The sequence below is a fragment of the Trichoplusia ni genome, chromosome 7 (genome assembly GCF_003590095.1).
Source record: "Trichoplusia ni isolate ovarian cell line Hi5 chromosome 7, tn1, whole genome shotgun sequence".
Lineage (NCBI taxonomy): Eukaryota > Metazoa > Arthropoda > Insecta > Lepidoptera > Noctuidae > Trichoplusia > Trichoplusia ni.
Window position 1 is genome coordinate 10801137 of NC_039484.1, and position 15354 is coordinate 10816490.

The 15354-nt window shown below is 34.9% G+C and overlaps 1 protein-coding gene across 1 annotated transcript in view; it reads left to right on the forward strand.

The window, feature by feature from the left end:
* LOC113496159 (acyl-CoA:lysophosphatidylglycerol acyltransferase 1-like) overlaps positions 1-15354 on the forward strand; it is a 231552-nt gene that overhangs the window by 203425 nt on the left and 12773 nt on the right. The window lies entirely within an intron of this gene.

Consider the following 15354-nt stretch of genomic DNA (forward strand, 5'->3'; position numbering starts at 1 on the left):
TGAACTGTAGGAGAAGCGAGTAAAAAAATAAACAACAAAAATACCGGTTTCAAGCTAGTGAGATTTAAATTCAGATATTAAATTAAACATGGTTTACTTTATTTCAGCAAAAAAAAATTCAGTCTGAAAATTTTAAGTCCCCATGAGACTTAACTGAAAAAGGGGCTTTCCACCTGGAAGTACTTTTTTAAGTAAATAAAAAGGTCATCCACCTCGGCAAAGCTCTTAAGCGCATTGGAAACGAAACGAAATTTGTTTCACGGACAAAATTCAGGCGCATCAATCGGTTTAGACAGCATGGCGGCTGGATGCTGCTCATAGAATATAAAATGTTTCGGCAGATGTTAAACTTAATTATGACGTAACTTTTGATCGGAAATAGCGAAATTCCATTTTTTCACATTATTTACGTCGAAACTTATTCAATTGGACTATCCTACTTGGCTAGTTATACATAAAGTTCAAACTACCCTTATATTTCTACCAAATCATGCATACTCCCAAATTGCCATGGTAAGGTCAAACGTGGAATGTTTCCTGATATTTTATTCGTTTTATTGTCGTCCCATCCTTGTGAAGATCGTGAAGGAATGTATTCAAATATATTTTTTGATAGTAGTTATAAGCGTTAACATCGTCAGTACACTTGTCGGGTAGTATACTAACAACTGTTGCATCCATTGAGGAAAATGAAAGGCTGCGCTCAGAAGGCAAGCGAATGATTCAGGTGTTTTTCTCAAACCACGAACAAGTCTAGAATCTATTCCGATAAGATCTAAGATGCTTCCATACATTATGCAGAGTTCTAAAACATCTACATACTAACTAGTTTCATCCAAAAACATGGTACGTTCTACGTCAGTCCTCAGGGAGTCTCTAACCCCAGTTATTAGTTGTATATCTTAGCGCATGCTACAGGATATAAAACTGAATACTGAACGTAACACCAGGAGTAACTTACAGTCAGTTGCGGGCCGCCGTCATTCTCAATTCTAGTAGGAACATATTAACGAAGTTGCCGTTTTAGCACCTGTGCGGTAATGCCCACGCCATCGCCCGCCATAAAATATTGACGTCCGAACTAGTGCACAGTCGTCTGTCTGTCTATTCTATGACCGCGGAACCGGCGGGCGGCGGCGGGGCGGCGGCGGGGTGCTGGCGGGGCGGCGGCGTCCGCGGCGCGGGGTGCGGCGCGTACCTGCGCCCGGCGACTCCCGCCATGGAGGGTTTCTGTATTGATTATTTGAGGGCGTTCACTTTCGCCAGTGTTTTAATGCGAGCTATGAAAATGTTTTTATTGGCAACTTGGCAGCCCCAGCGCCAAACTGAATAAACAGACGAATAAATGTACGAAAGCTCTCGTAATGCCCGATTATTCATTTTATACCGTCTCGCTTATTTGTCGATGCGATATTTTTTTCTTCGCTTTTCGTTCGGTAATATCTGTAAAGAGCCTTATTTCATCGGAGACCTCACAACTTCGCTTTCCAATGATTATTTCTTATTCCGACTGCTGTCATTCTTTCTTTGTATTTTATGTATCAATAAATCAATTCGTTCTGGAGAAGAAAATTGTATTATTTTCTGTGAAGCCTTTGTGTTTCCCGCTGATTGTCTAATTTCCAGAGTACGGGTTTAGTTCCGCTTATATTGCCTGCGCTTAGAATTGTTGGAGGTCTTTGTCGTTATATGGCTGGGTATTAGAGCTTTCAGCGAGGTTTCGCGTGGTTAGAGCTGTATCAAACCGAATAGTCTAATTACATTGTTGACAATGTGCAGAATGTAAGGAAACTAAATGGAATGGTTTGTACTCTAAAACGGTAAATTGGGTAAAACGGGTGGATAGGCAAGTCTTGTTAAGAATCCAAGGCTTATTTACAAATATTGTCTTGTAAAATACAGATGTCGAAAAGTAGAAAATGATTACTAAATTATTCCAACCTAGCTATCAAAAGGAAAAAATAATATAAAAAGGCCTTTGTTACATTAAGATCATATCGTATCACCAGAACTGAAATTACGAATTGTTTCATAGCAATAAAATAAATACACAAATTCCGACGGGAATTCGAATACTTGACTTTATTATGACAAAATGAGTTTTCCAACGCTCGTGTCATAAAGTAGAGGCGAAATGTTAAATTTTATCATTGGACGACTACTTTAGTGACTGAGATTCGGTTCCCGCTGCAATGACGTGTAGCTACATTGACATGTAAATTTGGAACGATAAAGACTAAAAGGTTTTCTTTGAAAGCGGATTATGGTTGATGGTTCTATAAGACGATTTATTTGTTCAGGTGTAGCTTTTGATGCTTAGATAATAATAGAGCAGATTTTGGCACCAACTCGCATTCACTTTAAAATCATTTGTTTATTTTCATTTTTTTTTTACTTTCATTTAAAGTACAAAAAATTATTTGATAAAAACTCTAAAATATAAATATTCGTGCTTAATATCAAACTGTTATAATAAAAACCTTAACGAATATTACAATTGCTGCTCTCTCAAACTTAGCACCAAACAGTCCATTCCATGTATGAAATGTGAGAGACAAAAACTGGTTCTAATCATTTATCATTCTCCGTGCAGTACTTCTACTACCTGAGAAGATAATTTATGTGAATATTTCGCGGAGCTATCGGTAGGAAACATTAATTTCCGGGGAGGTAACGAGATCCACGCACCTACCCTGCGATGTTTTTTGATGGCGCATTTTGTGTCTCGAATGTTCGAAGTATGTTAGCGCAAAATTATTGTAAATGAAGCTTAGATGTAGAGACGGAAGAATTTTCTCTTCCTTGTTTATTAACGAACGGTTTTCCGTTGGTAAACATACAAGGTTCTATAAATGCGTTTTGTAAATAATACGAAATTTTGTAGGCCGTGAGATTAGCTACGAAAACTACATTTTCTGTAGCGTACAAGTTGTAGCAAATAACTTCATATTGTTATCTTTTGTGTCACATATTGATTTCATTCTACATCTATTATCTTGTCAAGTTGCCATCTCTCCTTTACAAATGTCCTCGCAATGGAACTTAGTACCTGAACGAAGTCTGACTCGATTGAGTGGGTGCCTGCCTCACAACTATATGCAGGACAAACTCACGTTTCAAAATTTTATTACCATTTTACCAACAAATATTAACACAGCATTTCTGAACACCATTGAACGTTCATCCTAAAATTTGTTCTAGTCTATACAAATTGAAAATGTTATTTTACTCATAAAATAGTTTAGGTTTGGTTTTCAAGCAAAAATAATTAAATTTGCTATTCGTTTATTCTTGTTTGCTGGTATTATTTTTTGTTACAGTTAAGATCTTTATATTAATAACAATGTTAGGGGTCGGGATTTCTTATTAGTGTAGCAACAAAGTCCACTTTATTACAATAATCGGATGCAAGTCTTTAACTAAACTCAAACGGTCTAATAAACGTCACATAATTTGTCCATAAAGGGGCTTTATTTTATTACTGGTGAAGACAAAATGGGTTTTTGGGGGTAATATAAGTTAAAAAAGCGCCCCTTTCCCTAATATCGTGCGGAGCGAGCCACTCGCAACGAGTTTTACGTGACCAGTGTCTTAATATAAGGACACCTTTTATCTAGCTCTACCATTTGAATGAAGGGACCGTGTCTGCGGCACAAGAGGCACCGTCCTCAAGTGTTCTGATTTTATAAAGCTGTTGTTTTGAGGTCACTTGGAAAGTTTGGGGTTTTTAGAAGTGTCTGTATTTTTAAACACCTTTCGTTTTCTCATTAAAATGTTAAATCCTTATTATTACTTTACTGTTGCTAAACATTGGATGTTGGATTTAGGAGCTTTTGGTCTAATGTACCGTTTTTTCATCTGGGTACTGTAGTTGAGGGCTTGCTGAAAATGCCAACGGGCATTTTATTTTCAGAACCAATTATTAAGTCTTTGCTATGAAATAAGTGGATCGTTTAGGTATAATTATTTTATAGTTTCTTCATGTTAAGTAAGATCTTATTTTTTGAGGCCAAAAATTAAAATAATATGAAATTCATGACATGAGGGTTTTTATCACTTTTTTCTCCTGAGGGTATCATTTATTCCAACAATACATGGAATATTATGAAAATATATAAATCGTTTAAGTCCCCAAATCGTAGGGGAGAGTAATGAAAACTGGTGATTTAGTGAATTCAGGGGTAACAACTAGTACCTACTCGGGTGTCAGTAAATTTTCGTTAATGGCTTTAACATTGTTTCTCTTATAGTTTGCCATAGATACAGGAAGAAGAGTCAAAATGTTTGAATAATTTAAAAGCTATAAAAACATGTTTTCTTTTGTGCCTCGCTTATTTACACTGATTTTTATATTCATTTTCAACAAAATATTGTTCGAAATTTGATGAGCACAAAAAACGCGTTAACTTTGCTGAAAATGTCAAGTATTTAATAAAAATGTTTTGAAGGAGAAACATTTTCTGAACGCCGAAACAAGAATGTAACGTAGGAACCTACTAAAAAAAATTGTATTAACGAACTGGATGAAACAACAATTCTAACTAAATTCGCTAAATTTTTCAAAAGCTGATTTCCCCGAATTCAAAGACGATCTATTAAAAGCGCCGAAATTAAATTCGCCGACTTACAAGATGAGTTTAAGATTATTTATTCCGTACCCTATTTACGTCTAAACAACGTTTTGTTTTATCATCCTTATAGTCTTTACGGCTTTAGATATTAGGGTCAAATTGGATTGTTTTATTAAGTCGATTAAGATTGTAATTTACCTGTCAGGGGTCAATTCCGTTTGTGTAATGAATTCCGGTTTAAGCGCCCACTCACACCAGCTATTGGGATCGAGGAATATTTGAAATGGCCAAACTTTTTTTTTTTTAAACTTGATACTCACAATTTGATATGAACTCTATCTTTCTTTGTAGTGACTGTACGTGGGAGTTACATATAGCTAACTTTATAACACAATAGTTATAAAAAATACTAAAGACGTTGCATTGACGAAAGAACTGTAGTGTTTATTATTGGACGAAAAATCCTTTCCCGTTCAAAATAGATCGCCATCTTTGCAGTAAGTCGTAACAGTTATGACAATGTAGTTCTGACCATAACTGCGCCGTACTTACATAACAATGGTCCCGATAAGAGGAAACTGCACTTACATAGTAATCCTGTAGATAAGAATTTATTTTGTGATACAAAATAGTTTTCTTGTCGCCACTGCAACTGACTAGCGAAGCTTTTAACGCGCCTTAAAATGGTCTTACATAGTATTGTTTTGTTTTAGTACCCATATGCGGTGTATATATCCTAAGTAGGATAGATGCATTTGATTCCAAAACTAGTCGAACCGCCAATATCGTCGCATACATATGCCTCTCTTTGAATGTCAACATTGTACAATAAAGTTCTAGCAGTCTGTATAAAAGCCTATTTGCAAAAAAAAAATACTTGCCTCTATTTAAGGTAAAATCCTAACCCTCACTGCTGTCAGTCCAGAATTCCTAACATTAAGGCAACTAATATGAATGACTAGCTTTTGCCCGCGACTTCGTTCGCGTGGACTTCAGGACACATTTAAAACCTCAAAAATTGTAGCCTATGTGTTATTCTGATGTATAAGCTATATTGTGGTAAAGTTTCATTCAAATCCATTCAGTAGTTTTTACGTGAAAGAGTAACAAACATCCATACATCCATACTTACAAACTTTCGCCTTTATAATAGTAGTAGGATTATCTAAGCCCTATTCGGTTAGATTAGCAATACAATTTAGAACCAATACTAAAATTTGATCTTCTATCCAGCTACCAGAGATTAGATGTTCTATCACAAAAACGATATTTATAAACCTGTTGAAGACGAAAATCTGGTTAATATAGACAAGCCTCAAAATCTCCTGTTAACATTTAAATGCAGCATTATGTTTAAATGTTTTAAAACATTGTTCTTCTACTTCATACTTCGGTCCAGTTGTAATGAAGATTTTAAGCCTAAAAGGATTGTTTTAATAATTAAACAGGAAGGGAAGTCAAACTTTGTTAGAGATGTACTGCTCAGAATATTAAGGCTGTTTATTATCAGTGACCCTATTCCCGAACTAATTATCTTAAATATAATTTTGATCATTACGTCTTGTATCGTTGCCTTGTCTGTAAAATCTTAAAACGAGACGATTATACATGATTCTTAGTTTTGTAATTTCTTTTAAAATAAATAGAATGAATATACGAGTAATGCAGATTTTAGAGATAACGAAAGTGATTCTGTGGAAAGTGACATCATTGGAGACATTCCGTGTTAACATTTTATGTTTTCATTTTTTCCTTAAGATATAGTAATAATACAATCGAAAAGAAAATTCGGAATACATATATATAGATGTTCTAATAATGTTCTTAAAACGTTAAAAAATAACCAAATAATAAGTACAAAATAATTAAGTGATAACAAAATGCTAGCTTAAAATAATATGGACTCCTGCCCAAAGGAAAGTAAAAACAAGGGAAAATATCGAAGCACCCTCATCGAATGTCCATTGCGAGGGCTACTAAACCAATCATTAAGTTAAACTCGCATGTCCAGACATTAGACCGTCCTGTCTTCCCCATTACAGATAAAAGGTACTAGCGTTCCGTAGATTTCAATTGTCCCTTTCTTAACGGATGACTTTAGGGTTGGTCAAAGTAATTTGGGTTTTACCTGTGTCTGAACGTTTGGACAGGTGGCTGTAATATAGGTTGAAGTGGTTTGCTGCGGTCTGTGGTCTCTCGAGTGATAGGATGCGAGCCTTGACCACACAATTATATGCCTACCCTTGTTATAGTTAAACCCTAATGTTCATGATTAGTTTTTACCCGGATGGAGCGCTGAAAAGGATTATATGTATTATTTTTCTTGCTTTTTTCCCTTTCCCTGGACATTTAATAAGTTGTCTTGTTATTAGTTTGAAATGTGCGTTTTGCCACGCAAAATATTACTCAAATGTGGGTGGAGGTGTAGGTGTAGGTACCCTAAAGTTCGAAATTAATAAGGAATAGATCTGATTCTTTTAAATGAAAAATGCTTTATTTTTCTGATCTTTGTTTTCAGTTGTGCGTTTATACGCAGATACAATTTTAACCATAGCTATGGCGTCATCGTTGTTTTCTCGTCTGCCTATTACAATTAAGGCTACTAAATATGACTCAAGTGTCCCATTAACAAAGAAAAACCGTTTACATTATACCCTTGAGACCCGTTACGTAATTTTGTACTTAACTCGGCAAATTACGAGTATCATTGATAGTGCTATATTGCTTCATAAATTACTTCAGAATTCCTATTTCAGTAGCAGTAACATCGTAACCCCGGAATTACTTTCAAATTGGAAATATCCTTGACTTCCACAACTTACAAAAAACGTATATAATTCTCACATTCATAAAAAATCACATTTTTTTTATATTTACCATTGTGGCGTTTGAAGTAAAAAGTTAAATTGTAGAACGGTTTTTTTAAAGTGTCAGTGTTAGCTCTGCATTTTGGTTTTTACTGCCTTTAATTAATTTCAACGCTGTCTAAAAAAAGTTCAACTAAAACCATTGTTCTTTTAGTTTTTGGCAGCCCTAGCATCGGTACTTTAGCCCCCTGCCGCTGTTCACCAGTGTCTGCCGACCATGACCCCTGCGATAGACCTCTTACATGTAGCTACATTATTTCAAGGCAACGACAGTATTTTATTGATCACTTTTACCCCGGCTCCACTTAGGTTCTGCGTCATTTCATCCAGGCATATTGAGATGAAATGGTCATATACTTACCTATACTATCATGCTGTTTCAGGGGATTTATGTGTAGTCATAGAAATAAAGTACTTTCTTTGTTCTGTGTAGTTTGTCGAAATCGGTTTTGTACAAAAATTCAGGTAAAGAAAATAGTGGGTATGTTTTATCCAAATCTATAACATGGGACCAAAATTTAGGCGTTAAATGAACGAATGAAATTCCTTGTTAATTATGTGTACAGCAGCCAAAAAATATTAAATTAATGTTATTTAGCTAGTTATCCGGCGGAGGAGTCGCTAACAGCCTCGCAGGGGGCTTTATTTCTTGTTCTCTTTAATTAAACGATATATAATAGTTGGGCCCGCGGCTCCGTTCTTGTAAACAGTAATTAGATTTCCGGGGTGAAAATTATCTTACGTGCTAATAAGGAACATTTTGTCTTTGTACAAAATTAAACTCAAATATTTTCGTGAAGGTTATTTTGGGAATTGAACTTTGAAATATGCGGCAGCTGTGAAATTACTTAAGATATTATATTTTAAGAATATCGTGGGCCTAAAACACCTCTCAAATTGAAGTAAAAGTGTCTCATCACTCGCTTCAACGAATGTCTCTTGAATTCCTTGTCTGTAATTATGAAATACCTAACAGGCTGATATAAAAATAAAACACCTTAATTTTTAAAGAATACTTGAAATGTCTAATTCGCGACGACAATAGACATTTGAGGCGCGTCTAAAAATAATTCAAATTTATCCATCATCTATTATGAACAATAACTTGTGCGAGGAACGTTAAAATCGCGGGGCGTTTCAAAGAAAATCGGGTTTTTATTAAATATTTCCCCTTCGAATGGGAGCGAAGACGCTCGCGCTAAATAACAGAAATACCGGACGTTCAGGCGCGGAAAATTTTCAAATAAATATAATAACGATGATAGAGAATGCCCGGCGAATATTGAAATTATTTGTTTTTGTTTTAGAGAGAAATTTTTATTATCATCGACTCTTGACTACGCGGAAAATGTAAGTTTCCCGAATAAAAATTTTTCGCTCAGCCTCCTCCGAATTTCGATAAAATATTTTAACAATTTACAACAAAATTGGAGAAAAAGAAAGTACAATATTTTGTATCAAACCTCTTGAACATTAATCCATTAGTATGTCCAAATTATCTCTATTTCATAATAAGACCAATGTCTAAAGTTTGTGTCCTGAAAGTGAAATGATCTCAAACAAAAACTTGGCAACAGTTTCCTTCTCATGCACAACTATATTTAACGGTAATCAATTCCGAACAAAGCAACTATTTGCAACAGTTACTCAAGTAATGGAAGTCTATTCATCATAAACTTGTGTCAACTTCGAGGTTGCTGTCGATACCAGGGACATCGGAAACTTTAGTTCGTTTGTTTCAGACGATCATTACCATAAAAAGTGTGGAAATTCTTGTTTTGTTTTAACATTAATCTTTTTGTTTTGAAGTTGGTTTTATTGTGATGCTGTGATGATTTTTTGGAAAAAGAAAAACCACAATTGAATATTATTAATATCAGTATTTATTTAAACCTTTTTCAATGTTACCACAACAAACGGTCTGCTTTTCTCTTATCTTTTATTCGGTCTGACTAATCTTCAGCGACTTTGCCTTGGTAAAAATGTCGAAAACATCACAAAGTTGAAATTACTTTCCAAGTCTGCCATTTGTTCTTGAATTATATGAGTTAGGACTTCTTGTATTCAAAATTTAAAATCATTTCCAGCCAGTGACGCACATGATGCTGATTAAAACGACCCTGTTTGAATCCCCTTCGGCGATTTCTTTGTTTTATTCCTAACGCTAATTTTGTATCACAAAAGTTCTACGTGAACGCGTACTTAGGTATGGTTGGCCTAAGTATGGAGTAGAAGCGATTCATGATCATACTTGGTTCGGAGAGCAAATCAGCTTTTGAAATATATGTTAGGCTGATTTCAGTTTCAGCATGAGAATTACTGTACAACGCCGCAACTATTTGTTTTATTCACATCTTCTATCTTCGGCCTCAAATTAATATGCAACATTTATCAAGTGACTTGCAAATTGTTTAGCCTTGGGGTTACACGGTTTCAAATGGGATATGACCAACTTTTTTCAGATCCATATTTCTGATATATCATAATGCGTGTCCCTCTCGCCGCAAGTGCCTTGTGCGCCCACGTAAAGTCGAGTACAGACAATAAGGAAGACGCCGGGAGGTGTCGTCCCTGGGCGCCCCCACCTCCCTTTGATAATTTATTATTGAAACCTCGTCTCCATTCTTTTCTTTTGTAATATTGTCTCTCGTTCCTTATTTGTTCCGTGGTACTAATTTGTTTGTTATTTTTTTTATGATCGGCATCGCTTTTGTGCTGTATCTAATGAAGTGTGTTGGAAGTCGGCGGCCAAATCAATGTTCAATCGACTTGTAATTGGATGGGGAATTATAATCATAAGATCTTTTTTTGCAAATTTTACTTGGTATAAGTACGCCAGGGATTTGTTTTACTTAACAATTTTGTTTTTAAACGATTTTGATGATATTACGATTCTTTTGCCTTTTAAGAAATTGTGTTAAATGATTTATTGTGTGTATATACAAAATGAATTTCAACTTCTTTTATATACATTGCATAATTTATACCCTAAACAAAAAATAGCTTGAACTTGCACTATTTACGTGCAATAAACATTCTGTCCTTCGTCGCTACGAACCCTTTGCGGCGTCCCTTGCCGCAAGGGAATAGGGATTTTTTCCAAGTTTGTATTAGTAATGGGAAAGTTTGATGAGTCGAGTGAACAGAGTTCCAGTCAGTTCCAAGGCCGGCCTTTCTTATTATCTGAGGCTTTCTTAAACAAAATATATTATTGTTATCTTTGAGACCGCAAAGAAGTATTTAGGTCTCTTTAACATTCCATACAATACCATTATATACATACACCATTTAGTGGTTGTGTGCCCATTGATAATGTCCAGCATAGGTTCAGTTATTTATGTCCTACAAAACCTAAAAATACACAATAAGATGTTTTCTCTCCGATTGTGAAAATTGTATTTTCTCGTATCTTTTTCAGACGGCCTAAGGATTTAGGTATCTACGCATTTTAGGGGTGACACAGAAATTGGGAAAACTAGACGATGGCAGCGAGCCAGACGGACAAATATTACGTGTCTTAATACCCACTATTATTATAACAGCGTCTAATATTGAAGGATAAAAGGACCGAAGCAGAAATTGGTTCAATGTCATTTAGGTATATGGCTGTTTGGTGTTACGAAAAAAGGACAAATACTTAGTATTGTTTGGTTAATGTATATTATTATTTTCTATTATGTACACTGAAATTACTTGTTATTTCTGGAGTACAGAATATTGAGTCTTATTTATTGGTAATCAGAAATGGGTTTCATCATGTGTTGGAAGCTGTTTTATGTTTATGTGGGATACTTCATATTTAATCATTATTTCACAGTTTTAGTTCCTACATTGAGTGAAAAAATAAAGTATCTATTTGAATCGTCTTAAGTCCAGTCAACTTCAAATCTACAATTGTCTCAGCACAAACACCAACAAATCCGTCTGTCTGTTAACTAAGTGCCCAGACTGAAACAGACCGTTGCACCTCAGTATTTTAATTAAACCTTTTATAAAACATTTAATTAAACTCCAAATTACTCCTGTCAGTAGATCCTTTATAAAAAAAACAAGTAGTTTGCAGCACAAACAAGCCAAAGTTAATTTCGATTCGAGCGGGGCTGACGAAAATTTTTAATAAAAACATCACCTGCGCGGCATTTAGTAAACACAGGGACGAAATGGGGCGAAGTGTGAAAGACGAATTTTGGGATGTTTAATTTCCCCCCTGCAAATGGGATTAATGTTTACCTAACAAGATGATGTATATCTTTCCTAAAAAAAATGCGAAAACATTTAAGTTCAATGATCTTGACAAGAGTGTATGAAGATACAAGGTATTTATATTTTTAATATTATTTTAAATGATTGGTTGAAAAACATATTTATACGTCGATAATACTTAAAGAAAACGACCTATCAAAAATAGGTCCACAGAAAAAATATTTATTGCGTAACTTATTTACTGCCTTCATTTCCTGAAGAAAATCTCAGCCAGTAATAAAATTAAACAGAACCCTGCACCGCTTTACCATGAATTTATAACGCATAAAAACATCTCAGATAAATCTGTACAAGAAAAAATATTACATGCAAAAAAATCTTGCAAATACCCGACCCTGTACAAATGCATGTATGTAGATGTATGCCATGGCAAGAGAAAAATAAGTAGGACTACTGTATTACATTACTTAAATACTGGTAAAAGTTCTAAACAAGTTTTTAAATAACTTTTGACAGTTATAGCTCTATTATAGTATGATGAAGTAGCGTACAACATTATTGCACATAGTAGGAATATTTTCATGTGCCTCGATGTATTGTTTAAGGTCAGATTAAAAATCATAATAAAAAAATCGTGTGTGTTAGGTAGTAAAAAATTGTATGGAGTTACGGTTTAAATCAGGACGACCAAAGTATGAGAGAAAAATTCAAAAAAATATTTTTTTATCTTTTATAAAGGCCAACACCAATAAACATAAATTGTTAACCTTCTGTAGTGTACACGTGTTGTTTTGTTAGGTAGACAGGTTGCGCTGTTCCGTGAGGGGCGCAACAATGTGCCTCGTTTGATAAATTGCGATATTGTTACCAAATGCCTCCCTGTCCCATGACCACATTGACTTGACCCTGCGTTTCCCAAGCCTTCTTTTAGACGGCAGGTCTGTTTATCCTGGTTAGTCTACGGAGATTTTTTTGTCGAGTCAACATATTCCGCCGGCGTAATTTCGACTGGTTCATTGGATTGTGTTAGGTTTGAGTTTTTGACGTGAATTTTGGGTAAAAACTATTTGTAGCTACCGTTGCAACGTAACATGAATTTTCGATAAATAACGCACCAAAATATTTAGAGCGCCAAATACATAACCGGGCAATAACTCAATTATTAAAATACTCGGAATAGAGAATCTTTTCAAACATATTTTCTAATACATTCCTATTTTGCCAAAGCAAAAGCACCCTTAAAAGTATCAAATTCTAAAAAAATAATGTCTAGTAAAATTCTAAATAGCATTTAGCGTACCTTAGTGTTTATTTCGCACGACAGCTGTGTTTAGTATCCGCGGCACGTGTACGCAACGATCCGGAAAAAGTTATGTTCTAGCGTTTGTAGATTTTATCCAAACAATTACCATCGTACTCTAGGTATATACAATGTGTTACGCAGTCATAGGACCTAGTATGTTCTTAGTTTTGTATTTTTATAACATAGTGAGTCTGGATTGATCGATTTTTAAGAACATACCATTGCTTTCGACCAGACACAAATTAAAAATTAAAATTTTCATTAACTTTGTCAAAACAGTTTTATTTTTTTCATAAGCAAAAAATCCGGAAATAAATCTTTTTGCTAACCACACATACCAAGGCCTATCCCACAGTGTGGACGCCCATAATTACAATAACTTAAAATGTTTTCCACACCCTACAATTATCCCTGAAATTCGACTTAAACACCTAAAGGTACCATTCATTACTGGAATTAAACTCGGCGTAACATTCATTTAGTAAGCAGTACGTGCAAGTCAGCGCTCGGTCATTCCCGGCCACGGAACAGGAAACTTGATGGAAGTGCCAGTCAGGCTACGAGCATGGCAAAATTAGGAGATGTCGATCAAGCTTGGTATATAACATTTTTGACGTTGTGCATTTTCTTTTGCCATTTTCGCACGTAGACTATAAAACGCCGAGAACTAGAAACCGACTTAATAATTCATTTAGACCTCTGTCTGATGTCACTGTGACAAATAAAAACATTTTCTTTCTAATTTTGGCGAAAGTAATTCCAGCAAAAGGGTTGAATATGTGGCACTTCCAGCTACTTTCTTATGTTCTGTATTCCTGATTCTAAACATTCGTTAGCAGGGCCCTGACAGTTTTGTATAACTAATTGCGATTTTGAAAGGGTGCTTTTTAATATACTCGGGATGTAAGCGATTTAGAAAATGTTGTGACTCGTATGTTTTCTCGGCAATTTACTCAGACAAATGGCTGTTTTACTACAATTAATATAGAGGTAATGTAAAAGTGGTATTTGGATTATTCTATAAAATATTGAGATGACATTATGACAAACAACTTTTATTTTAAAAAGTTTTACATATATTGGACATTTTTTTCACGTAGTTTTAGTAATTTTCTATCAACATTTTTTATACAGAATATGCTATATGAATCCTCGAATTTTAAACACCATACAATACAAAAAAAAACGACTTTTAATTCTTAATTTCTACCATTTAAAAGGTCAAGTAATTTAACACTTAAAAATTATATAAATAACCCTAATACCGGTGTTGTACCGTCTATTCAAATAAATAAATACCTACCCTATTTATAAATGTATCCTGTTTTCGCATATTAGTGTGCGTTGCATATATCTTGTAGTGTTAGCAGTGAAATGTGACCGCAACGCGTGTAGGATTACGTCGGTAATTTCAATATGAGTGCGCGGCCGGAGCTGGATTTCGGATGGACAGACACTGTATGGTTGGCATAATTATATAAAACAGTCATTTAAAAAGCTGGGGTTTAAAGAAAGGTTGTGAAACGTTTTTCTGTCTCTATATTCCGCTTGATAATGACAGAGATGACGTCAATGACGTTCTTGAATACGGCAGGAAGTCTGTTCATGCATTAGATATATGATTTAGGACATGTATATTGCATTATCCATTACTGCTTTCACAAAACTAGCTTTTTTATTGTTAATTCTTATGGGGTTTTTTTCGAATAATATATAAGTAAGAAATTGTGATTATGATATTAAATTATTTTAAAAGTAAATCTAGCTCTCAAACATTTTTCCTGTCGACAGTACTCTGTCGATAACGTCGCATAGCGATTGCATCGTTAATGTTTAGCCCTAATTGTGTGTATATATGTGTGTGTGTGTGCAGGTACCGCGAAGCTTACTGCATAGTTTTAAGCGCTAATGTGCATCGCTTAAATTAATATACGTTTAGTTTTAGTCACTAATTGTAGGCATTTTGCTGAAAATTCAGCTTAGACTATTAGGTTACAAATCCTATTATGCATAAAATAGTAAGGGTGAATATTTTTAGCTTGGTAATTTTCTATGTCCTTTATAGACAGATAAAAATAATGACTAAACCATAGCCCACACTGGTACCAAAACGACTGGAACAAAATAAGGTTCTTCTTTCGGCGTTATATTGTCTCGAATGATCTAGTCTAATCTTATACATTTGGGTAAGCCTTGCTTAGACCAATCCTCTTTTACGCAGTACTCGCAGTCTTTCCAACCTTTTGGGCACTGAGAAATAATTTACATAATAAACGCAATACCGCATTGTATCCAAACCGGACCATGCATGTCAGTGACCATTATCAAACAGACAGGACATTCGATGCTGATGCCGTATGAGTGTACCCAATTATCTAGTTCACGCACCGTTTGCCGCGTTTCTGTGCTA